Source organism: Aythya fuligula, chromosome 15, assembly GCF_009819795.1.
Source record: "Aythya fuligula isolate bAytFul2 chromosome 15, bAytFul2.pri, whole genome shotgun sequence".
Taxonomy (NCBI): domain Eukaryota; kingdom Metazoa; phylum Chordata; class Aves; order Anseriformes; family Anatidae; genus Aythya; species Aythya fuligula.
In genome coordinates, this window is record NC_045573.1 from 13442304 (window position 1) to 13465904 (window position 23601).

Below are 23601 nucleotides of genomic sequence, written 5' to 3' on the forward strand. Positions count from 1 at the left end.
ATGACAGGTTCTGGGCACAAGTGACTGAGGAGCCAACAAAACAATGTGCTCTCCTGGACCTGATACTTATAAGCAGGGAAGAACTGGTCAGGGAGGTGATGCTTGTAAGCAGCCTTGGGTGCAGTGACCACGAGATTGTGAAGTTCAGGATTCTAAGAGGTGGTTAGCAGGGAAAAAAGAGTAGGGCCACAACCCTGGATTTCAACCTCTTTGAAGACCCTCCTGGAAGAATCCCTTGGGATACAGTCCTAGAGAGATGAGTGGTCCAGGAGAGCTGGGTGATATTCAAGGATCACTTCCTCCAGGTTCAATAAGGATCCGTCCCAACAAACAAGAAATAAAGCAAAGGCAGCAGAAAGCCTTGCATGAGAAAGAAACTCCCTCACTGGGCTCAGACATAAAAAAAAAAAAAAAAAAAAAGAAGCATACAAGAGGTGGTGGCAGGGGCAGGTGGCTTGGCTTTCCTGATCCCTCAGACAGCAATTCTGTACTCCTCCCAAGTCCCATGTGGAATTGATTCTAGCAAGGGATGTGAAGGGCAACTAGAAAAGCTTCTACAAGTACATAAACAGCAAAAGGAAGATGAGGGAAAATGCGGGCCAGCTGCTGAATGGCAGACCTGGTGAGAAAGGACATGAAAGAGGCTGAGGTTCTGAGTGCCTGCCTTGCCTTGGTCTTTACCAGTAAGACTGGTTTGCAGGAATCACATGCCCCTGAGACCAGAGGGAATGCCACTCCTCACAGGATTTGTGCTCCAGGCCCTTCACCAGCTTTGCAGCCCTTCTCTGGACACGCTCCGGGGCCTCGATGTCCTTCTGGTAGTGAGGGGCCCAGAACTGAACCCAGCACTCGAGGTGCAGCCTCACCAGAGCAGAGCACAGGGGGACGATCACCTCCCTGGCCCTGCTGGCTGCATTATTTCTGATACAAGCCAGGATGCTGTTGGCCTTCCTGGCCACCTGGGCACACTGCCGGCTCACGTGCAGGTGAGTGTTGACCAACACCCCTGGATCTTTTTCCTCTGCACAGCTTTCCAGCCACTCTCCCCCAGGCCTGTAGCGCTGCATGGGGTTGTGGCCAAAGTGCAGGACGCGGCACTTAGCCATGTTGAACCTCATCCTGTTGGCCTCTGCCCATCGACCCAGCCTGTCCAGGTCCCTCTGCAGGGCCTTCCTACCCCCCTGCAGATGGACGCTTCCCCCCAACTTGGTGTCATCTGCTAACTTACTGAGGGTTCACTCAATTCCCTCATCCGAATCATGAATCATCAATAATATATTGGTATAATATGTATAAATACCTGCTGGGAGGCAGTGGAGAAGGAGGTGCCAGAGTCTTCCCAGGCCATAAGGCAGTGTGCAAAAAACAAAAAACAAAAACAAAACAAACAAACATGAAATTCCATCTGAACACAAGGAACCTTTTTTATTTAAACTGTGAGGGTGCTCAAACAGAGGAACAGGTTGCCTAGCAGTAGTAGAGTCTCTGTGGGAATATTCAGTTTAAGAAAATTTTGCTTTGTGTGGATTTATCTTGTGACCACCACTTAAGACTGGATGTTGTCAGTGGCTAAAGTGCCTTCAGTCTACCGGTGTTTATATTAAATACAACTTAAAGAACTTTTTCTCTTAAGAATTTGTAATTTATTTAAGGCATTCATTTCAGCATTTCTTATATTTGGCTATGTGAAAGTTTACTTCATTCTTGAGGCATCCTTTGTGCTTTTGTAAACATTTTGCAAGTGTTAGTTTTGCATGGTGAAAAGGGTAATTGGCTGAGTATGCCCTTAGTATTCATAAGAGCACCCTGGTTTAAAGGACAGGATTTTGGATCAAAACCTTTTATGTTGTTGCGGGCAAATGAATAGGCACTGCTTGTGGAAGCATGGCTGTAAGGTAAAATGCAATTAAAGCTATGCTTGTGTACAAAACCTAATCCCTTTGATTTACCTGGTCTTTTACCTCCTGCCTAAAGAATAATGATGGTGTTACCTGGGATATCTAATTTGTAAATGATGCATGCTAATGCAGAGCAGTAAGTAAAACAGGCCTTTCTAGGTACCTGGTTTAGCAAGTTCTGATGTACAGAACCTAATGGCTCATGACCAAGCTTCAGCTGGTCTTTACTCACTGCAGTGCAGCTCTTAAGGTGCCCGTTGGAGGTCTCTGTTCGCTGGCTGTGTATCAGTGCCTCGGAACCACATCGCAGCCGTTTCGTTTGTGTGCCGGCTACGAGAAACTGGAAACATTCTGTTTCTGTAGGTAGTTTCCTCCATGATTCCCTTTAAAGACAGGCAGACTAAAAGTCTATTTTAAAACTGAAGTGATCAGTGATGTGCCTGGCAGCTGTTATTGTTCTCGGACTGCTCAGGTTCAGTTGGCAGAGCCTTTGTTTCTCCTTCATCAAGGAGCGGTGTGCTGTCTGCAGGGTCTCTGTCGTCCTGCTCCACAGGTGCTCTCCTTCTTGTTCTGTTCAGTGTCCCACCCTAGAAATTCAGAGAAGGAATTAGTGATGAAAAGTCTGTTGTTCTTCCTGTACGTGCGTTGTGGTTTAACCTGGCAGGCAGGTAAGCAGCACACAGCTGTTTGCTTCACACGCACCCAGTCTCCGCTGCAGTGGGGTGGGGGAGAGAAGTGGCTGGGGAGGGGGGTATAAAATCTCACGGGTTGAGATAAAGACAGTTTAATAGGACAGAAAAGGAAGGGGAATAATAATAGTAATGATAATAATAACAATGTACAAAGCAAGTGATGCCCCTCCTCACCATGGCCAGCCCCCCCATGTAATAGTTCAGCACGATGCCAGCTGGTACGGAATGTCCGGAATGCCCCTTTGGCCAGCTGGGGGCAGCTGTCCTGGGTCTGTCCCCTCCCAGCTCCTGCTGCACCCCCAGCCTGCCCACTGGCAAGGTGATGTGAGAACCTGAGAAGTGCTTGGCTTAGTGTAAGCACTGCTCTGCAACAACTGAAACATCAGTGCGTTATCAGCACTCTTCTCATCTAAATCCCAAACACAGCACCACAGCAGGTACTAGGAGGAAAATTTACTCTATCCCAGCCACACCAGGCCAACATGTATCACAGGGTGAGGCCCTTACCCTCACATTCCAAAGAATCACAGCCACAACTAGCTTGATACTAGGTCAGGCTAATGTGCACTGCATCAATATCTTAGTAGATAATCCTTTATCTTCATAATCTGAAGATAATCTTTTATCTTCATAAAAATCCTTTTTATGCAGTCCCATTTTTGTGGGACTTTGTGGGAATTATTTATACACACACCTACCAGCTATGGCACCGATAAAAGCAAGCTGGCGATGCAAAGCTATTCTTTGCCTTTTATCACGTTTACCTGTTTTTTCTCCACAACATTGAGGCTGACAGAAACAACAATACATGCAATAGTGTTTGCCAACATAAAGATCATCATCTGTTGTCAGTGCCACAAGGGGATCTTTAATTCACCAGGAAAGGCCAAACCAAGATGGAACAACAAGTCACTTGAAGACATTTAAGGCACCTCTACAGTTTCTTGCAACATCAGGTTGCAAAGACACGGGTTTATGCTTGTAGTGCTCCACTAACACACTGATGCCCTTGCTTGCAGTGGGGGGAAGCATTCTCACCTGGACTTTGTTCCCAGAATGTATCCAACAATAAGATTTGAAAAACCAATTCCAGTCATCTGAACAGAAGTTGCAAGCCCCATACCTGTCCCTAAAGTTGCTTGAGGGACCACCAGAGGTGTGGTAGCCACATACTAACCTGGTAGGAATAATGAAAGGAAGAATTAACTGAGTGTTACTGAAAGGTGTTAAATGGTCATCAGTTTTAAGAGGACTTATTCCTACTAAATAAACATCTATGCTTTATCTTCAAAAATAAAAAAAAATAAAATCTGGTATATGTCCCTCCTAGCCAATGGCAAGTTCTAGACTGCTATCCCTCCTTTTCAAGCAGGGCTTGAGGCAGCATGGACAACGCATGGAGTTTGAAACCGGAATAACGCAGCTGGATTTCTGAAGGGGAGTTAGACCTGATGACTTAGCTTGTAAGACTCTAAAAAGATTCATGTGGTACATTCAGTTGGAAAAACTACTAGGAAAAGTAAAAACAGTTTAATGCTTCATGCTACATCAAATGGTCCCTTACTGTGCTTTGAGTTTTGTTCCACACTGATTCACTGCTGGACATGTGTTACTAACCAAGGTCTCGGGAGCCAATGACTTCAAACTGTAGCTGTTAAACCTGCTCCTCAGCACACAGAAGCCGTGATATACGCCAGCTGGGATGTGGAAGGATCACAGCACGAAAGACTCAACTAAAGCAGTGGCGTTGTGAACTTACAGCAGCAAAGGAGTAAGTTATTCCCAACCAGGTGGTAGATACCAGTGGAGGAAAAGATGTAAATGCCAGGAGAATGAAGACTGGCAGGGTCAGTGCCGCACAGCTAACAGCAAAGATGCCTCTCAGTCCAACGTAGTCCTGGTAAAGGAAACAAAGAGAAAGCCTCTTACAAGGGATCCTTACTTCCCACAGATCCTCGTGCTGTCCTTGGAACGAGCAGCTGAGCAAAGCGGGCTGGTATGAGCGGCAGTAGTGTGACTTTCTAGCTATTGAAAATAGCCCTAGCTATTTCCTAGCTCATGTGCTGGGACAAACCCTGACCAGAGAATCAGTGTTCAGTATTCATGTGAAACGGTAGGTTTTAATCAAGGGGGGAAGAAAAATACACCGTTCTACGGTTAGAGGAATAAGGAAGAGTTTGACAAAATGTGGGCTGGCTATGTGCAGGTTGTCCTTCCCCATTGCAAATCTTATCCCGATCCTTGCTTTTGCAGTCTCACTTCTCAAAACGTGCAGCTATTTCCCAGTGTTTGGTGATACCACAGCCGTATTAAGGGTCAGAGGATTACATATACACCGGTTAACGTTATTTCTCACAATTTAATTCAGACAGAAGCACATCTTGCAGGCTGCAAGGAATTAAAGGACTGCTTGTCCAGCAACAACAGGCTAAATTCTGGATGGGGGGGGTTATAATAGACATTTGAAAAAATTAGGAAAATGTACTTCTGTTTCTGGGTATTTGCAATTAATATGCCAACTGCTGCAGAGAGAACAAGGGAGCTGTCGTACACTGCCCCAGCAATGTAAGCAGCATCCTGCTGATTGCAACCAGAATATTTATCTTGGATAAACTTGCTAAAAAATAAAACGACTGGAAGAAAAAAGTTAAATAACAAGGATTCTTGATCTGGTTATTTTGATGGAAACTAAGTCTGAACACAAATATATAGACAGGGTTTTAATTAGGGGACTTGTAAGCAACTTTGATACAATCTGGATAGTAGTTCCAAGCATTGGTGAATTTGTTTCTATTGCCTTTTTAATTGGTGCACAGCACAGGGAAGTTGGTAGCTTAAAGCACTACTTTCAAGACTTGTCTGCAAGCCTGCAAGCAAAGAGTAAAACTGCAGGTGGAGGTTTTGCTTATGTTCAATTATGCCAGCACAGCTCACAGGAAAACAGGAAAAAATTTTGCAGTCACCTGTCCAAAACATGGCTTTTTTTTTATTATTATTATTTTTTTTAGCATTTCTCTTTGAAGAGACAGTAACGATTCTCAATCCACGAGTGAAAATGCTGAGGGGCAGGAAAATATTTTAAAATAATCTGTCAGCAAAGACCAGCATTTAAATTGAACATCTATGTTTTTGAAGAACCAAGACTTCCCCCATAGCCTCTTAGCATCTTTAAGATGGTCTCTAGTTAAAGCAGAAATTATATAAACCAGATTTTGTTTCATTTTTAGGAAGTCAGCCTTTCTCCTTCTCTAGGGACACATTAAGATGGCATAAAATCTTACTCAAATTCTTTACAGAATTTACAGTCACAACAGCTTTGAGAGACTAGTTTATGTAGAGATCCTGTACCTCCTTAAACCTAGTCTGGCTTTGCATTGTTACTTACTGTTAGTAATAATTAGCCTTTATAGCTTGTGCTGTCATCAAAGTATGAAACAACACCGTCCCCTGAAGTTTAACTGCAACAGAATTCACCAAGGAGTGGCCTTGAAACCATTATTTTCCAACAGAGAAGCAGCAGGGCGTATTTTGCCAGAAGAGATGCTTGAAACATGACTTAGTGCCTTGACTTTTGCTGCACAACAGAATGCAAGGAGGCAGAATTGCAAAAATGGGGATTGTGTTTTCAGATGTAACTGTTTTCAGTTAAAACTCACAGAAAGTCCATCTCATCAAGGCCTTGATTAGTCTTGCCCTCTTGAATTTCTTTGTTTTACTATTAATAACTTGATTTTACATTTGCTACAACAGCTGATAACATTTCTTCATTCCTCACCCATTCAGGGTGGCTTATGATACCTCACTAATGAAATACTACCAAAATAATTTTCATGTTTTTTACTACAGGCCTTTGCTAGTATAAAAGTTTACAATTATTATGTGATAGAAGCCGCATCATCCACATTTCACAAGTAGGAATAAAGTTGCAAAATGACAGTCTGAAGCAGAACCACAGGACAGAAATAGGAGTCCTCATTTAGTTGAATGGGTCGCTGTTTGTCTTAAGCAACTGAAGGTATGAAAAAGGAAGTCTGCAAGACTTGCATTCGGATGCAAAGGTTTCCTCGCTTCCAGACCTGGGCTGCTTTGTTCCAAGCACTGCAGACAACATGCTGGAAGTGCAGGACAGAACTGCCCGAGGCCTGTGAAGCCAAAGCCTCACCCATCTCTAAACGCAGTTTGCTACACTAGCACAAAGGTGAGATGTCTCTGAACTGTTTTTTAATTAAAGTGTTTCTTCCCCTTCTCCCAAATCCTTCTGTTCTTCCTTTAGCAGTGTTCCAAGCTTTATATATTGAATGAATCATTTCCCTTTAAGTTATTTATACCTTGCTTCAGAAGCCTCCCTCATCTCAGATTGTCTTTGAAGAGGAAAAAAGGTCAAAGAACCCTCATATTCTTTAACTAAGTGTTAAAAATATGTTACTCTGCATTTCATGAGTGGAAGGAAAAACCATATTATCCCCATATTTCCCAGTCAACTAAAAATCAAGGGTCCACAGGGCTCAGATAGGCTTGTGTCAGTCAGTGGGAATGTGGCCATAGAACAATTCCTGGCATCTGCCACAAAGGGGAAGATTCCTTTGTAGCAGAACGTGATGGTGAGAACCAGGAGCCAGTAGCGAAGGGGAAGTTGCCTGATGTCCTGAATCCTCTGCGAAGAAAAGATGTGCCCTCACTCAACAGGAAATAGTCTTCTACTTCACACTAATGCCACTTTCTGTAAGCCATCTAAGGCATTCTGCTGCTTGTAATATAATCTTTCTTTAGAAGGAGAACCTGAAGACATGCTGGGCAAGAGAAAAAAATTACCCAAAGGCAGAGAGTTGATGGATATGTCTTCCTGCCAAGCTGCTCACTAATGACTTCTGCACTGGTACAGAGTCCCTCCCTTCCCAGTAAAGATGACTGAATTTCACCGACATGCAAATCATGGGCAGAGGAGCCTGGGAATGTTTTTGTTTAAGAAAAGGAAGAACGACCATAAGAAAATAAGTCTGTTAGAGGCCAGCTCACGCCATCTCTCGCTATTTACCACGTAAAGAGGTAAGTGATAGCTCTTTGGTAGGGTTTTGGCACACCTTCCCAGAGTATAAAATGGGAGAGGTGGTTACAACCCAGGGCCAACTTACTGGAAAGCCGACTTACTCCTTGTCCGTGGTATAGAGTCCCAAGTTTGGCTGTGAGGGTCTGTGTGGGACTCATCTTGCATCATGCTATTAAAAATGCTCTGGATACGATAACTAAATCTGGGGGCTAAATCCTCCGCGCGAGGGAAAGGTGGAAAGATGTTAGGATAAGTTCTTGTTGCGAAGGTTACATTAGTGCTATTCTTGCTGTGCTGTGTTATTGATGATCAAATGACAATTTGGGCCTTTGTTTTCATCATTTCAAATATGTAAAGCGTTTGCAAGTTTATTTTTATCTGTAATTAGCATTACCTGAATTCTAAATCCTATCCATGGAAGGAGATTTATGTACCTTTAAGAACATTTTGTTTCCCTGATCCTGCTGCTATGATTTATCTGAGAATAGGAAAGATGTCCTCAATTCCTACGCTCTGCAAACTGAATAGAAGCAATCTAAAGCATGATTCAAAGTTACAGATGATTAAGATAGTGAGAGCATATAATAACTTGTCAGATACTGGCTATGAAAAAATGGATCTTATAAAATAGAATGACTCTATCCAGTTGTAGAGTAAACAGCTTTAAGTGAAAGCTGGATTGCATACTTTGAATTTGGCACATTGCTGTTGCAATGCTCAATTTCCAGATGGCATTGTGACTGGACATGAGACCATAAAGTGGAACAGAGCACTCTGAACACATCTGAACACTCATATCTCAAAGGAGTTAAGAGTATTTCTCCTCCTATTATTCTCTGCTACAATCTAATCTAATCATTGAAAGCCTGCTTCTTATTTCCAGGCAGAATTCATTCATGTCCAGCCTACACTATTTGTGCTTGTGCCAACCATATCTTGTAGATGAAGTAGTGCCAAAAATTGGTCCAGAAGCAGGAACTGGGAATCAGGATTGCCTTTGTGGTGTGTGAGCTGTTCCAGACTAACTTATGCTGTTCTAATAGTGGTGGACAGCATGTTGAGCACCAGCACCCACCTAACCACTGAAGACCTGTTCAAGCCACCTCATCCTTGCCACTGCGCAGGGACGTATTTCACCCACCGTTACTAATGAATCACATTAGCTGATACATTCCCCCCTACACACTCATTTCCTTGTCTCAAATTGTGTAAGTAATTGCATTAAATGAATGAAAAGTGGTATAATGATGCTATGCTATCAAGAAATCCTTCTGTTTTTTTCCCTGTCAGGATTGCTGAGGGGAGTGCTCAGTCCCTGCAGGAGCCCAGAGCCATGTCTCAGTAAGCAGGGGACCAGGCAGCAGGGAAGGAGAGATGCAGGAGAACCCAGTGGCTCTGGACCACCACCTGCCCTCCTTCTAGCTGTGAGCTGTGCCTTGCTGGGCCACGCTGACAACAGTGGCCTTGGGCAGGGTTCCCAGTCCTGCCCGTGTCCTGGGAAAGGAGCCAACGCTGCCCTGCTGCCCACCCCACGCCAGCAACGGAGAGAGCAAGGTAGGCATGTGAGCTGAAGATGATTAACTGGTCATGATTTAATTGTTCTGGGGGAAAGGAAAAGGAGAGGGAGGCAGGTCAGAGTTCAGGGGGATGCTGGAACCTCTCTGTTTGCAGCAGCTGGTGGAAAGAGCAGCAGGCAAAATCGCATTTCCTAACTGTGACGCATGTACACACACTCACGTGGAGTCCCCCAAACCCAGAATCCAATATAAAAAAACAGCCTCATGACTGTGGACATACATTGTTGCATTATCTCCCACATGTTGCGCACATATGCTTGGGAAGAGTAGAGAGGGAGGGGAAAGGAAGAGGGACAACTCAGAACTTTTGAGGAAAGCATGGGTTTAATCCCAGCCCATGTGCCTGGAGGAATTGCTCTGAACAGTGCTCACTTACGTAATGCTTTCCCTTCAACCTCCTCCACCTATAAAAAAAAAAGTCAGTCTGGCCACACAAAGCAAAACAGAAAAGATTTCCAGGAATACAATTAATATTTGAAGCAAGAGAAGTCATCAGTCCTATCACTGTTTATCTTCCAGAGGGGTAAGAACACAGAGAGGTAAGATACTTTGAAAGAAGACCTTGTGGTTGACATAGAAAGATGATTACTTCATGTTGTGCAGTTTCCCCTAGACCCCTAAGATAAAGCACTGGCTACTCTGTTAGGGGACTTTTGCTTATTTCTCCCCCTGCCCAAAAAAAAAAAGGAAGCCCTGTCACTATTTGTTTATGGCAGTTTGCCACAAGTTGCACAGTGCTGTTTCTTATTTGATTATGGTTGGCTAAAAGTCTGTATACTTCTGCCTTCTGTAAATCTTACCTTTGTAATGATACAAGTACGTGCTTTGTCTGGTATCTATAAATGGAAAACAACAACAACAATAATTCAGTGTCTAAGTGATCTTCTGGAAACCATGCTCTAAAGTATTGTGGCTTATTATCAGCTAGGAAAATTGTGCGCAAATAAAAGCACGGCTAAAACTTGTTCCAGGATTCTACCCCTTATGCCGGCCAGCCAAGAAAACAGATTGGATGGTGTTTTTGGCTTGGTTCACATGGTGAGGTGACTGGTGAGAAATCATGTGTATAATAGCTCTGCATAATTTGCAGGTTCCACAAGGATCTATGTCAATTTGGGGCATAAGTGGATGCACCTTGCTTTGAAATGATCTTTTGAGGATCATGAGTAGTACCTGTAGCCCAGCTTCTTGCACTCTGAAACTGGTGCTGGTCTCTGGTGACGACACTGGATGAAGACAGCCGCTTCTCTGATGCAGCATCATTCAGTCATCCTTGCTTTCCTAGGAGAGTCTGTGACGATTAACTGAGCATCTGTCCTTGTAACTATCCTGTGTTGTCTCATCAGTTGTCTTGCTGCAGCTCCACTTCAGGCCCTGCTGTGGCAGATTGCACAGCTCTGGTTCATGCAGACCTCAAACGCATCCAAATGATTGTACTAAGTGCACGTGCAGGTGCTTTCTCATCAGCTGGCACCACAGCCAAGTTGCTCATCCTTCTTACTGCAAAATCGAGGAAGATTTACCAGGGTTATTCTGGAAAGTCATCGGGTTTGACCAGCCTCTCTGCCCATATCGGCCTTTCTTTAGCACACTTTTCATAACGCCGCGGGATGGTTTGGGTTGGAAGGGGCCTTAAAAACCATCAATTTTCAGCCCTGCCATGGGCAGGGACACCTCCCACCAGCTGAGGGTGCCCCAACCCCGTCCAGCCGTGGGCACTGCCAGGGATGGGGCACCCGCAGCTCTGGGCAGCCTGAAAAGGGCCTCGCCGCCCTCGTGGCCAAACATTTCTGCCTAGGGGCCCCTCTCCAACTTGCTCACAGCCCCCTTTACACAACGAGAGGCTACAGTAAGGTTTCCCTGAGCGCTCTCCTTCAGCCTGGGCAGCTCTCAGCCTTTCTCCTCTCCACTGTTGCCTTTTCACTCTTTTCCCCAGCGTGCTTCTTTTCACCAGCCACAACCTCCGCCGGTGCGGTGCGCGCCCTCCGGGCGGCCAAAACCCGCTCCAAAAACCCACGAAATGGGCAAAAGCGAGGCCGCCCCGGAGCTCCCCGTCAGGCGCGGGGCGGGGCGGGGCGCGGGCCCTGCCCACCCGCCTCATAGCGCGGGGCCCGCCGCGGCCGTGCCGAGCCCGTCCTGCCCGAGGGGAGGTGAGCGGCGAACGGGGCCGCGGCCGCCTGAGGGAGGGGAGGGGGGAGAGGGGCCGGGGGCTCGGCGCCCCCCTGCTGCCCCTCGGAGAGGTGGTGCCCGGGGGGCTGCGGGGCGGGTGGCGACGGGTCGGGTGCTGAGGGGACCCCGCGGAACTTCGGAGCCGGGTTTGGGGCGGGGGGAGCCCGGCCGCGTTTGGGTCGCTCCTGGTCCGTGTCCGTGTCCCTGTTCCTGTCCCTGTCCCTGTCCCTGTCCCTCCCTGCTCTCGGGGAGAAGCCTCCCAGCTTCGTCGTTGGAGCCGTGCCTCCGAGCCCGGCGGTCAGGGCGGGGATGCGAAGTTCTGCGGGACGCTGTTTGTGCTGGAACTGCCGAGCCGCTTCTGAGAAGTGTTTGCAGAGCCCTCAGCGGTGCCAGCTGTGATTTCCTTGAGAGCCTGGGAACGTTTTAAAGCTGCTCTGACGTGCTGCTGCTGATTATTTTTCGAGAAATTGAAAGGTTCCTTTTTTTTTTTTTTTTTTTTTTTTTTTTTCGACTGGTGTTTTTAAGCCTCACCTTCTGTTTTTTTTACCTCATGACAAACGCCCCTTGTTCCTTCAGCTGGGTGCTCTGAGGCCGGCCGGTGCCGTGTGCTGCCGCTGGCATGGCTTAGCACCGAGCAAACTTGAAGAGGCCGTGCTAACATGTGGCAAGGATAACTGTCAAACAAACAAAAACCCCACAGGTATTCATATTGGAAGACTTGACGCATTTACAGAATTTGAGTGTGCCAAAGGAAACGTAGGAAAGATGTCCCAGTCCTGTGGCGATGGGATTTTCACGTGCTGCGTGAGGAGCAAAAGGAGACAAAACGCAGCTCCTGCAGGAGCAGCACCGGGGCTGGAGCTGGTCCTGCTGCCCCCGTGTGCGTTAGGGCACCCGTGTGTGACACCAGCACCCACGCTGCTGTGTCACCTCTGTCCCTGCACGTCCTGTGCACCTGCTTCTGGCCGCAGCCACCCCCTCACCGCCCCAGGTGTCACTCGCTGTAGCTTTGCCCCTGGGTGTATTTATTTCCAGCAGCAACATCCTCTCCTTTACTTGTGTGCACATACACGCAGAAATATGTGCATGCAAATAATTTGAAAGCAGCCTGATAAAGCGAGGTAATGCTGACTTCTCGCTGCTCATCTCTGTGCTCAGCACGGTCCCCAGGCACACGTCGCTGGTGGGTGAGTGCAGAGGGGTGAGGGGAACCTGGAGGGCAGAGGTGCGTGATGTTGGAAGAGCCGGTGGATGTAATTTCTAAGAGGGAATTAGAAAGGCTAAACCACAGCGGTCAAGTTACCGCTACGGTGTGATAACGTGTGTGTGGAGGTGGGGGTATGGCAGTAGTCTTGTTCAGGAATGTGAGAAAAGAGAAACCGGCCAGCAGGCTGGTCGTGGCTGGAGTGGCTTCAGGGGGAAAGTTGTTGCTGATTTCACTTTTCATCTGTATTTGACCTATATTTCTGCCAGGAACCATTTTTGGATTACTGCCTGTGGGATAGACTCAGCGGGGAGGGATGGTAACTGCTTAAAACATGAAGGAGGGAAGACTGCTGAGGACCCAACGTTAGCAAAATATGATGAGGCTGAACCAGTTCAAAGCTACATTGACAGATACTCTGGGTACTGGTGGCAAGAGTTGGTGACTGGTCTGCCCCTCATCTGGGGGGTTTCTGAGAGAGTCTGGGGACAGGTATTTAGTATGGAAAAGTGCAAAATCTGTCACCTTCCTCCTGATGTAAGCGAGTCCTGTGTGTGGTGGTCACAGCCCTGCCCTGGGGCCAGGAGCTGCCTTCACCTGGGGCTGCTGGGCAGTGGGGCTGGGAGCAGGGCTCCGTGCTGCCGAGGGCTGGCAGTCTCTGGCGAGCAGAAAAGCAATGAAATGTTCTGCCTTTTATTTTTTTTTTTTACTCCTCCCTGTGCAATTAAAAAAAAAACAGAAAACAAAAACCCCAAAATAATACACACACAACTCTTGATTCCAGCAACAGGTTGTAGTGGAGAACAAAATGGATCAGCTTGAAATACGGGAGAGAACTGAGAGATACAAAGTGGTGTTTGCATGATATGTTACTCCACAGCATAGCTCAGATAAAATGGAAAATAGGAAGCATTCATCTGCCTGTTTTCTCTCGGAGCAGGGTAGACATAGTTGTTTTGCTTCCGTCTGTCTCAGTCTAGTATTGTCTTTCCACCGTGTACAAGGCAGCCCCCTCGACAGCTCAGTAATCTTAATTTCCTCTGCCTCCTGACCAGCTTGTTTCCGTTCTTGCTGTTTGGCTGGGCTGTCTCTGGGGGCTGCAGAGGGGAATTCGGAGCTGCGTGAAGCAGCTACGCCTCGCGCTGCTTTCTGCTCTTTCAGTTGTGTAATTCTGTTCCTCTGAGCCGCCCTCTGCTAGCGAGGAGGTGGGTTCAGGATTCTTCCCTTCTCGTCGTTCCCAAGGGGCGTGCGGATGTACCTTGTGTCGTGTAGCCCAGGTTGGGAGGAAGAGCGCTGAGGGAGGCGCTGAGCGGTGCCTGTGCAGTAACAAAGACGGTGCTGTGCACAGCGGCGTTCAGCGCTCCCTGCTGCAGCGTGGCTCCTTGCACAGCCTCCCCTTCCTGAGAACAAACAGCTGCCTCTTACGTGGAGCAAGGTTTTCTGTAAACAAGCGTGAGCGAGCTCACTTGGAGGCAGACTTTGCTTTTTCCCCACTCAGCTGGTTACTAAGAAAAAAAAATGTGAAGGGCCAGGAGCTGGAAGCGCTCCGTCACGTGGCAGCACCTTGGAGCACCGGGCCAGCTTTGGTGTCAGCTGCGAGGTGCAGGTGGGAGAGGACCCGAGCTGATGCGTTCCCTCTCTGCGTGGCGCAGGAAGGCACTTACTTGGCTTTCATTTCTGTTATTTGTAGGCCATGTGGAATGCATTAAAATGATGCTTCTGTTTGCCCTGCCCCGGGGAAGCTGTAAAACACCATGCAAGTCAAGTCGCATCTTCTCTGGTTTGGCCATAGGGCTTACGGGAAAATGGGGCGTGGGTTCTGCCCTGGGAGCCTGACCTCACACTAATGGACAGGGTTTAAACAGCCTGAAATACCCCATCCCACTTCTGCTTTTATTCCAGTGGTTCTCCTGACGCTATAATCCGACTGATTTCAGAGGTTTGCTCGTTCTGTATTTGCGCTGGCCTGAGGCTGTTGCACTGCTGCTTTTCTCATTGGGTTAATTTGAGATAGAGATAAATAATAAAGTAACCCAAGACATCCTTTTTAACAACTGATTGAGTTTCTGGGGAGTAATGACACTGGTGTTAAGAGGTTGCTGCATTATGGATGCAATTTGGAAACTGAGTAGCAGCCTCAGTAGGGAAATGGACATAAAATTTGTGACCCACAGCGTGTTAGGCTCCGTAGTCTCATCTAATGCTTGCCGTGAATTCTGCCTTTCTCCAGGGAGGAGCTGGAGAGAGGGTGAAGGTCTCGAGCACTGTTTAAATACCAGGGTGATTCAAGGGCAGTAAATGTGACCGTGGCCTTTGGGTTCCCGTGGGGCGGTTCTGGGGATCGTTCTGCCTGCTGCCCTGTGGGCAGGCATTTCACAGAGCAGCTGGGGCTGGGGAGGTAAGCTTGGGACTGAGCTGCAGCCTGCCTTCGAGAGGTGACCAGATGTTGGAGGTGAAAAGGCGCTGAGGAAACGAAATAACCTGCCGTTGTTTTGTGTACACCCCTGGGTGGCTTTCCACTGAGAGCGCTGCAGTGGAGGAGGGCTCCGGTACAGCGCTCTGGAAAAAGCAGGGACGGTGGCGTGCGCCGCGTTGCGTGGCCCTGCTCCTTCCCGCGATGGCTGTGTGCCCGATCTGATCACAGCACGCTCTGTGCAGGGCAGAGGAAAGCAGAGAGCCTTGACCCAGCGCTTTTCCTTGAATATTAAACCGCCCTGATCCTTTGCCACGCCTCATGGGCAGCAGCCGGCTGGAGGCGGCGGGGCTTTAAGAGCTAAGGCTGAGCCCAAGAAAAAAAGCCAAGTCCATGCTGCTGCTGCTTAGGGTGGGACCTCGTGGGCTGCCCACCCCGTTGACTGCTGGCGTAAGGAGCAGGTAGGCTGCAGCACTGGGGGGCTGCCAGCATTGCTTTCCCCAGGCTTTCCAATTCTTTGCCCGTGCGGTTTCAAAGGCTGCCCGGGAAATAGTCATTAAATCTTGCCTTTCTAGCTGCGGGGAGGAGTCTTGTTTTGATGTTAGTGCACATTTAATGTCTGCTTTGCATTGCACAGCCAGGCAAGTTGACCAAGGCACTCTAGCAATAGGGACTAGATTGCTTTATGAGCTCCTGCCCTCCTGGTGATTGTCTGGTGGCTTTCTCTGTGTGATACGATTTGAGAAAGCTGGTCCGGGGCATTTGCTTCTTTTCGGTTACATCAGCTGCTCGATTAGAATAAACCACAGTCGTGACTGCAACTTCTTGACAATTACTTGAAAGAGGAAATGTAACTGCTTAAAAAAAAAAAAAAAAAAGCCACAATGCAAGAGAATGTCCTGTTTACAGAGCTTATACCTGTTGCCGCGGAGTAAACAAATGATCTGGGCTCTTTTCACCCGGCCCACAAGGCAGGGACGTGCCCTGCCCGCCGGCTTGCTGTGGGTGGCAGCCGGGACAGGCAAACTCTGCTGGGCTGTGTAGATCGTGACTTTGTTCCTTCAGTAATTGGAGGAAATCTAACAACCAGGATTGTGAAATGTGGCGATTGCCTTTTCAAGGAGCCTCTTCCTGATGGAGACTGGTAGGAGTAGTTCTGAAAGTTTTTCATGTGTTGGCTTTTTCTTTTCACCAGTAGAGGAAAGAGTGAATAGAGCGAATATTTGTGTTTGCTTTCTGCTCTGTGGTGTTATGGAAAGTGTCTGCAAAGTGATCTTAGGTCTGAAAAGTTTCTAATAATTATGCATGTTTTTTCCATGCAGAGGAGCTGCCTTTGCAAGGTCCTTTCCTGTTCCAAGGACCTTGGCAGGGTCCTAAAAATTACTCTCTCGGACACATAGAACAAAGGTTCTAGATGATAAATATTAACTTCTTGTTAATGTTCCATGCAACTCCATTGTCTTCTGCTTATTTTTTTTTCTCCCCCTTCTTTTATTTTTCCCAGTGCAAAATTTAGGCCAGAAAGGTCCCTCCTGGGGACACGAGATGTGATGCAATGTCTTTTACTCACAGCAGCAGGACTTTGGGAGAGGCAGCTTGCTGCTGGAGCCAACCGGGGCTGCACCTGGCAGCATCCTGGCGTTACGGTGTTGACGTACTGCTGCCTGCGTTTTCACGCGCTGACCTCTCCCTCCCTTCAGTACCTTTGTCTTTTCTGCAGCCAAACCTGTCCTGGAAATCCCCCCAGAGGGGCAAAATAAGGAGCACGGGTAGTGCAGAGCTGTCCTGGTGTTTACCGCAGCCCCGTTGGGAGAGAAGTTTTTTGCCGAACACTCATGAGCCTGGTCCAACAGGGATCTGGGATCTAGTTAGATTTGTTCTTAAGCTTCTGGTGTGGCGGGGCTGCAGTGCTGCCTCCCTCACTGGCACAGACCCTGAGGATCATCTTTCGCCCTGCTGATGTGGACCTGTGCAGCCCGGGATCCCTTGGCCACCAAGACCAGGGTGAGGCCACCAGACACGTGCGCTCACGGTTTCCCAGTGCCGTGATGTGACTTGTTCTGGGTTTGTGGCTTGCTCTCAAGGCAGGCAGATGTGCGAGCTTACCTGAGGTTTCCTATATTTGTAACATCAGGCTTCATGCAAAACGTTGGTCTGGACAAAATAACGTGCTGCTTTGCACTTCCCTGCCTTTGTTTCCTCACTGCTCTCAAACATCTCTTGGATGCTGCTGGGTTCCAGGCTTGCTGCAGGCCTTCACACACAGTGCCAAACACTCGTGGGCAGGAGGAGCTGCACCCAGCACTGTGTGCACGGGGCTGCTGTAGAGAAGAGCACCCCAGCAGCCCTTTTCTGCTGGCTGCAAGTGTGGCTCCTGCCTGCTTGCCAAAGCGAAGGCTGTGTGCGGGTCCCTGCCCTCAGAGCGGGGTGCGCTGGGCTGCAGGTCATGGGTGTCCAAAAAGATTTTCCCCGAGAGCCCTGTTGGCATGTCCCGTGCTGTGGATGCTGTGGGTTGCTTATGGCTGGGCTGCTCGCCCTGCACTCTGGGTGTGCGTGGAAGGCAGGAGCAAGGCTTGTTTTGGGGCTCAGCTGTCCCTGTGGGCAGCCAGCCTTCTGTCTGAGCCCCCTGCTGCCTGCACCCTGCCCGCACTGCCCAAGGGACAGGGATGGGAGATCTTCCCATTGCAACCTGGTCTCAAGTGACCCCAAAGCAGGGAGTCAGCTCTCCTGCAGTAATCCGTGGGCTGTTCCCTGCTCAGTGCTTTTGGTTATCTAGGTTTGGCTGGTTTATTGGCTTCTCCCACCCTGGCACCACGTTAGCAGGTCTGGTTCCTCCGCTGTCACTGGCGTGTGGGGCTGCACGCGTGGGGAGGTTGCTATCTGCTCCCAGTGAGCAAATTGGGAACAACTGGCTTCTTAAGGGCACGTAACTGCTGGCATGTGGCTGGATGGGTGAGCTCAATCAAGAGAGTTTCATAAAGGCACTCCCAGCAGTTGTCCTGTGCAGTGTTCACTCTGCTTGTCTGCCTGTTCCCTCTGTGCTTGCACTGAAGTCTGCTCGGCTCTTTGGGATAATAACTGCTTCAATACGGGGGCTAGCACGATTTTCTGTTAAATTTGTTCTTTTGTATGGATTTTTATCTTCCTACCTGAAGGACATACATGTCAGGATTTGTCTGCTTTTTCTCTGACTGTATCAGTTGATGTTTTTTAATCTTCCTTACTTTTTTTTGTACCTTCCCTGAAAAGCATGTGCTGCCTGTTCCCCAGCTTTGTCTCGTTAGCTTTTGAGCATTAGCTCAGTAGGCATAAATAACACTTCCAGCATCTGTGATTCTGGACAGCTCTGTCCTGTTCCGTACGTTTCCAGCACATCACTGGAGCCGTGGCTCTCAAAATCAGAGCGTGGTAAATAGTTTTGTTGATGCGTAAGTAGACATGAAATCCACATGCCTGTGCTGGCTCTGCGATTTTGCAGGCTGTAGAGCACAAAACCATTCCCTTTGTCATTGAACTGGCTCTGAATGCAGAGAGTGGATCTGCTGAGCAAGAAAAACTCGTTTTTGCACGCATGGTAATCCGAGTGAAAGCAATGAAACTTCTGCAGGTCCATTTTGTCATCAGTCAGATAACAGCGGGACACTGCCTACAGGAGACCTACTGGACTCCGGACTGCCAGTACTGCCAGACGGTTTTGAGACTGAAGAGATTTCTTTTTCTTTTTTCTCCCCCCTAGAAATCTACAGGGTGCTATCAGCTGTGTTTCCCAAACTGCTGGCCAAAGGGATGTGGCAGAGGATTTGTATAACACCTGGGTCCTGAAGGGCTCAAGGTGTTTATTGAAGTGGCTGCTGTTCTGAAGCAGCCTGGGAGGCTGTGCGCAGTGGGTGTGTGCTGTGGCTCTGTGACTACTCATATAATCACAGATTTGATTACCCCACATAGGCACTACCTGTTTGGCAGCGCTGTGGACCACAAAGATCCATCGACAGCAGCAGCTCGCTGTGAGGCTGGTGGTGCTGCCCAGACAGAGCTGAGGAGAGGTCTAGCTAGACATAAGGTAAAATGAAAATGTTTTCTATTTTGCAAGTGGTTTGTTATGTATTTTTTAAGAAAAATAAGACTTGTGGAGTGTGTATATGTCTGTAGTGCTTGTCTTGTAAATTTTAAATGAGCTGAGACAATTTCAGCCTGAGAGCCAAGAAGGAAGCATGAAGTGCTTCATCAGTGTTACCAAGTTACCTCCTGGTGGAGCACGAGCTGTATTCCCTGACCCAGAGCGTGAGGATCCGTGGCCTTGATCTACTTCTCAGCAAAGAGCGTGGGACTGCTGGCAGGGAGTTTTGTGGTCTTGCAGCAGGCACCTTGCTGCACCTCACTGCTGCTGCCTGAAGAGATGGCGGCCTGAGGACTGGAGGTCCTGGGAAGGGCTCAGCCTGCAGTGAGACCAGCTCCGGGTTCGAACTGGGTGCCACAGTTGGATGTCATCAGCTGGACGGAGCTCTTGGGCTTGTGCAGGTTTTTGTGTCCCGAGGTCTGTGGGGACGTGGCCAGTCCTAGCGCTGCTGCTGCAAAGTGCTGCTACAGGGGCTGAGGCAGCGAGGACACCGAGGTGTGTGCCTCAGGGTCACATCGCAAAGCTCTCTCGGACCTGGGGCAGGTTCACACCAGCCATTCCCCAATCCTGCTCCGAGCTGGATGCGCCAGATCATCCCTTGCTCTTGCACATTGAACTTTTTAAGCCTTTCCTGGTGTTTTCTGACCTTCTAATTTTTTTTTTTTCACTTGTGCTCTGATTGTTCCATGTTCGCAGAACTGTTAGCTGAATGGGAACAAGCCACCATGAAGCGTGAGTGTTCTGGGGGGAGCAGGGTTCCTGTTCTGTTACCAGCCCACTCCTCTAACCTGCTGTGTTTGCAATGAAGCGTAGGGTTGTGAGGCGCTGAGACTGGAGGGTGATAACAGAAAACAGAGCCAGGCCTGGCAAAAAGGAGTCTGGGGTCTGTGGGTGCCTTGAGGACTGAGTCATTTGTGAGTGGTTTCTTACTCTGTGCCCTACAACGTGCCTCTTGCTGTAATGCTGGCAGATGGAATATCCTCAGAGGAGTATTTTTTCCTTTGGCAATACTTGTGTGCCTCATAAACTTCCATGGTTATAGAGCTCTCTAATGTGATCTGTTTTTTTCCTGTTGAAAATGTTGATTAGGGAGAAAACAGTGAACTAATTGTTCTGAGAAACACTTGAGCTACATAAATATTTCAGGGGATTTCAGTAGCCTTAAAAGGCTCAAAGTTGCACATGAACAAACTTACCCGTAATCGTGGTTGAAGTTTTGTGATGTGAGAAGGCTGAAAGGAGAACTTCTCAGAAGCACGGAAGGATTTACATATGTATAACCAGGCTACGACAGCACGACACTGCGTAAGGCCATTTGCCTTGTAGATGAGCGCTAAGTTGTTCAGACACTTTAAGAGAGATTACTCCTGTTTTGGTATAAATATTTTCTGCTGAAATTAAATAAATCTTGGAATAAACTCGCATGGGACGTGCTGGATGGGAGTAATGGCAGGAACACAGCTTCAGGCTTGCAGAAGCCCTTCAGGAAGAGCTGAGTTGCAGAGCTCAAAAGCAAGTGCTGGAAGGAAGATGCTTGCTCCCTGTTCAGCCACGTGTTGTACTTCATCTGGGAAGGGCAGAAGCTCAGCACTCTTGATGCCTGTTTAGCAAGAATAGGATGAGATATATTAAATATTGCCTCTGCTATCCAAGAACAAAGTTCTCAGCCTTTGTTAATTGAGGTGTGATGGAGGGGGCAAGAGGCTAGGCTAGTGTGTGAGCAGCACGGTGGCACTTTGCTGGAGACCCTGAAACATTGAATAGATAATATCTGGGCTTGGTCCACACAAAACCAGCTAAATCATTGACGAGCGGATTCTTTAGAAGCATTTAATACTAGTAGGGCTTATTGTCTAAGGAAAAGTAATGGCAACCATTCAAGTGTCAAATCGGGGGTGATTTAGAAATCCGAAGATGTTTTAAAAAGTCATAAGGTTTTTCTTTGGTAGTTGGAAGTTTAAAAGTGGGGGAAAAGAACAGAAAGAAGCTTGTAGCCCCTTTTTCTGTCTGTCACCATTTGTGACTCTTCTGGTTGAAAATTTAAGGCTTGATTTATGAATAAGCCTGCACCCTTCCCTGTGTGCTGCTCTGAGCTAATGCCTCTATTGTCTGGTGTGTATTATTCCTTTCCCTTCCCTTGCCTTTCCTTACCTTATTTGCTAATCTGTCTTCTGAGCTCTGTTCTTTCGTAATGTCTTTGTAAGAGGAGCTTCCCTTCACTGTCCTCTAAGCAGATGTTTATTTCATGTGATAGTTGAGCTGTGGGGCTCTTTGCCACAGGATACTGTGGGTGCTAAAAGACTGTGTGGGCTCTGGAGGGATCTGAAAAAATTGATAGGATGTTGTTAAATACCCCTGTGTCACCTTCAGTTTAGCATTTGTTTAAGCTGTACACCATAGGATGCTGGAAACATGTTGAGGGTAAATACCCAGTGTGCTCACCTTACGCTTTGACCTAGGCAGCCACAAGTGTCAGACTGAAAATCTTCTTGCTGTTCCCTCTGTGACTGCAGTCTCTTTGTGATCTCTCTTCATGTTTGCCTTCCCTTTATTACAGCCTGCGTGAGACACCCGAAGACTAACTTCTGCCTGGATAAACCAGCTCATACTGTTGGTGTACTCCTGTCATGTCCTTGGCTCCAGAAGAGTGGCTGGAGCAGAGCTTTGGGCGTTGATGCATGTGCTGCTGCTCTTGGCCTGGCAGTGATTTAGCAAGTATCTGGGCAGCTCTGTGACACGGCATCACTGCGCTGCTGCAGAAACCATTGGGTTTGTAGGCTGGTGGTTCACACAGAACAGTTGGCAGGCTGAAGGGGAGGCAAGGTGCTGGATGTCACACCCTGGGCTTTTGCTGGCTCAGCGTCACGGTTTGGTAGTCCAGGAATGGTGATTTATGACCTGCCAGCAGTTGTGCCTCGGACTGGCTGAAGTCTGCTCCTTTGGCTTGCCCAGCAGCATGCAGGAGGGCATTATTGTTCCCACCGTGGTGGCTCCCACCTGGTGCTACCGTGTTTGGCTGGTGAGAGGCTGTGGTGTCCTTCCCAGGTGCAGGCAGCCTGCAGGCAATGCAGGGCCAGTGCACACATCTGCCCCCCAGACGTATTTCAGGCACAGCGCTCTGTAACCCGGGGATTTGCATGAATGGATTTGCATGAGCAAGGGAGTGAAGCTGCATGCACAGCCTTCAGACTTACCGTGGGTTTGAATGCCACCTCAGAAAAGGTTGCATGGCCACTGCGTGATGCAGTTGAGCAATGGAGGTGCCTGTGCTCACCCCTCAGGAGTGGCTTTCTGTGTGCAGGACTGGCTCACGCCGTGCAGACAGCAGCTCAGCCCCTTCCAGCCTTAGCTTGGCAATGCCAGGGGCCTGCTCTTTGCAGTGCTGCAGCATTTTCCCCAGCTGATGAGGCAGGGACTCTCAGAGCTGCTGGGGCAGTACCTGCTGTGTTCATGCTTTCCTTGTACTGTTCTCATGGCCTTGTACCTGCAGCTGTGACAGCACAGGTATGCTGAGTGCTGGTGAGATTCACCCTTCTTCCTGCTGTCCCTGCCTTGTCTTGGACAATTTGGTTGTACTACAGCAAAGCAAAGTTGTTAGCACTGCAGGTAACAGTTATTTAAATACTTACCAGTAGCCAATGTGTGTGTGCAGGCACTGAAGTCAGTGGGCAGCACTTGCTTCTGATCAGCATGCACCAATTAGCATGAATAGTAACAACCAGAAGGGAGTTGGAGCAGATTCCAACAAGAAGTGCATGTTACTGGGGGAAAAGCATGGCATAAAATGTCATCTTTGTCTTTGTCCTTGCCACTAGCTGCGCTGGGGAGAGTGCCCAGAGCAGGATGTTCATCTAGGACCTGTCGTTGCTCTTCCAAGCTGGCCATGAGCCAGGGAAAGTTTTCCATCCCCCCAGTTCAATACCTTGTTAATTTGTGTGCTCTTCCTTCAGGCAAATCTTAGTGAGTGCTGTCAGCTGTGGCAGCTGGCACACTCAGCTGGGTACAGCTTCCTGCGTGTGCTTGCAGGTGAAGAACCCTGGCTGTCGGTGTGCTGGGCAGTCGGGAGCAAGAAGCTTAAGCAGTATCAATCCCAGCAAGTACTGGCTTTCCAGCAAGAGAGGGTCTTGATTCCCCAGTATGTTCGACAGAATGACACACGGGGTATCACTGTATGGCCTTCTTTATAACCATAAACCAGTTGAAACGTGTACTTAATCCAACTGTCCGCTCTGATCCTTAACCAAAATGCATTTTTTAAAAAGTAGATCTGGCTGCTTACGTGAACAGTGCAAAGTGGTGACCTGTAAGAAGTCCTCCTCTGTACTTCATGGGCTGCTGCTGCTGTGGTTCCCCTGCCACCCCTTTCTGTGGCCTGGGCTGTGTGGGGCTGCTTTGTGCTGCCCCACCAGCTCTGCTCCAGGACTCAGCGAGTCCTGAGGAGCACGAGGGCAGCCACAGCGTTTGGGGAAAGGGTGCCGGCTGTT

General features: G+C 48.3%; 1 protein-coding gene across 5 annotated transcripts in view; it reads left to right on the forward strand.

Moving 5' to 3' along the window:
• The first annotated feature begins 7543 nt into the window (after positions 1-7543).
• Positions 7544-23601, forward strand: part of CARHSP1 (calcium regulated heat stable protein 1) — a 36325-nt gene continuing 20267 nt past the window's right edge. Inside the window, exons 1-2 of one of the 5 annotated variants that reach the window (XM_032197504.1) lie at positions 7544-7636; positions 8928-9191. The gene's annotated coding sequence lies outside the window, so the exon portion shown is untranslated. Of the gene's footprint in view, positions 7637-8927; positions 9192-11290; positions 11365-15262; positions 15462-18945; positions 19061-23601 lie in introns of those variants that run through there. The other 4 variants (XM_032197500.1, XM_032197502.1, XM_032197503.1 and 1 more) reach the window with 4 other exon arrangements.